Genomic DNA, 3,100 nt, shown 5'->3' on the forward strand with positions numbered 1-3,100 from the left:
CAACATATTTAAGTACATTTAATTCCCAGTATGTATTATTTATTTGCAAGTGAAAGATTCACACTCAGAAGCAGGGAGAAAATGCAGGTATAAAAAGGACAATAATTTAAAAAAAATTAAATTCTTTCTTATCTTTTAGTATTCGGTTAATAATTGTATAACTGTGCTACAAGGTCAAGACATGTTTTTACAGTTTGTGGATATGTTATCGACGGAGAGCATAGACATTCTAAGTTCAAAAACTCACCATAACACAACCGCGTTCCAAAAACAGTGTCAGTTGCTACACGAAAACAACCAGTTTTTACCAACCTATTTCTTTCTGTTAGGCATCCACACAAACGCATCAACAAACATGACGATTCATGACAACTATGCTTTGGTCTTTTTCACAGCGCCTTTGTTATGGTCATCAGGTACAACTACTGTTTTACAAACTTGACATTGCTTTTGGACTCTTTTGAGCTATTGCATGTGTGCATTTGGAGACTGACTTAACGTTGGAGGTCCTGACTGTTAAGTAAACCTACCGTATTGAAATGTATCAAACATTTAGCAATACGTATATAATTATTTGAAATTTGAATCGAGGCCATTTTGTTCTGACGTTTGCAAATTGGACAGCTGAAAAAAGGATCTGGGAACTGATTTTGCTGAATGCATATTTTAATAAAAGACACGTTAACATGAGCAGTCATCGCACTGTTTTTGTTTCTGCTGGAGGACTGTGTTTTAGTTTGCTTTACAGAGGCACGCTGAGGAACTGTCACACCGAAAACAACAATTCGTAAGCACTCATGGCTTTCGAAAACACCAGCGTAAAATAACAGAAAAATATCAAAGAGTAAGAAAAAAATATCACATGATTACTGAAATAGACGGTAAACGGGTGAGGAATGGTTTAATAGATCTCTTTGACAGGATAAAGTAGGTGATCCCTTGCTTGCAGTATTTCTGCACTTTCTCAAACTTGCTGGGCGTTGAATTCCTCTAAGGATGTGGGCTACTTTGGTGCTATTTATAGCATAAGAACTTGATTCACCAGGCAAGAATTCAGGCCAGGGGATATGTCTGAAATAACGCTCTTAAAACCCCCAGGAACAATTCCTACATGACATATTGTCCTGAGAGGAGGTTAAGTGCTTGACGCCCATATGCTTTCTTTTATTGTGATTCACTGTTCATTGATCCTATAATCCACGAGGATCGTACGGGCGCTGTATGACAGAGAGTGTCGTCAGGTGCCTCCACTTTTCACGGTTTTTTGCGAGCGCCTGAGTTTGGGCGAAGGGTTTTCCTGTCCACTCCGCTGTGTTGTCGGCCCTCCTCTTCCTTTTCCTTCCCCTCCTTCTCCTCCCCTACACAGTTCCCCGAAGAATGGTCTTGGACACGCTGCACGATCTTGTTACATAGCCATGCTATTTCAGTTTTCTTCGTTTCACAGTAGACAGTAAATCTAAATAGTGACTCATATGTTGCTTCATTCAAAACTGAACTTCTAATTCTGCAATAATAAAGTTCCATGTGTCTTCTTTTGTTATATGACGACACAGTTGGAACGAAAGACAGCCTGAAGAGATTATGAATAGCTCCCACAGGACATTGACCTGGCTTAGGTCACTGAAGCTACAGCACCTTTATGCCTAGTGAACACTGTCAATCGAATTCATCCGGTTCAGTCGGGGTCAGCCACATTGTCCTTCATGGTGGGGCAGAAGATACCACTGCTACAAAACACGACCGATTCAACTAGTGACGCTGAAAAATAAAAGCGTTGATAAACGCGGTCACAGTCAAATTTTGTCGAATTCGATTAAACAATGCCAACATGGCAGCTTTTGCCCCATCCATTAAGGAAGACTTCATTGGCCCTGGACTGATTCAAATGAATTCGATTGGCAGTGTGCACCCTGTATTAGACGCCAGCCACAAATATACGATCTCCTTTAACTCCAGACTTGTACCACACAAAAAAAATGAAATTCCTCAAGCCGAAATCTTCCCAGGTTTGAGCCTCAAGAACTGCGCACAAACTCGCTGGATAGATCCTGGAGGAGACATCCTATCTATCTGGTTGTATTCATTAGAACTATGAAGAGAGAGAGAGAGAGAGAGAGAGAGAGAGAGAGAGAGAGAGAGAGAGAGAGAGAAACAGAGAGACAGTGACAGACAGACAGACAGCCAGACAGCCAGACGGACAGACAGAGATAGAGACAGACAGAGATTCAGAGACAGACATAGAGATTAAGGGATAGAGACAGCACCATTATTATCTAAAAATGACTTACATATTATTAACATTTTGAGCCTAATATTGCGTTTCTTTTCCCTCGACTGATAAAAACATATGACAAAAAGCAAAAAACAAAACAAAAACCAAAAAACAACAAAAAACAAAAAACCCAACGCATTACATAAATAGTCATACCTCAAATGAAAGTACACATATTACTTAAAAAACCATGCAGAGAAGGTGGCTGAGCAGGACTGAAATAGGCCAGAGGCACCAAACCGTGTACTCTGTTACAAAGTCGTCTGCTCGACATCTATCGCCCAGCTAAGTGTCACAGTTGGAAGTGCACTGACCTCTTCTGGTGGCATTTGTACCAAACGTCAAAGGCTCAGTAGTGGTTACAATAGAATTACAAAGTTCTATCTAGCATTTTGGCCGTTTTGAGTTACTAAGACCATGAGGCCGGAAACCAAATGCTTAACAGGCTCAATCAAAATCGTAAAACTATTTGGAGTCGTTATCAATATATTTAAAAAACTGCATTAGAAAAAGCTTGACATTTTGTGAAACTCAAACATTTTTTGCGTCAATTTTCTCAAACGTAGGCACTGAGCAGATATATAGTTGTAATTCTAAGGTAGCTAATAGTGTGCCTATAGTTTTGATTATATTGCCATATACAAATGTGATCTTAAGACCAATAAACTGAGTGGCATGCGTGTCAAAACGACCCAAATTCATTATCAGCACCTTTCCGTATTGTACAGTGTACCGGTTTCCAGCACTTTGCAGTTATGTACATGTATCTAGACTTTATAACTGTGCGAGTACTGTAAGTAGATGGTTCTGCTACATTCGTTTTTTGAA

This window comes from Aplysia californica, unplaced genomic scaffold (genome assembly GCF_000002075.1).
Source record: "Aplysia californica isolate F4 #8 unplaced genomic scaffold, AplCal3.0 scaffold01130, whole genome shotgun sequence".
Classification (NCBI taxonomy): Eukaryota; Metazoa; Mollusca; class Gastropoda; order Aplysiida; family Aplysiidae; genus Aplysia; species Aplysia californica.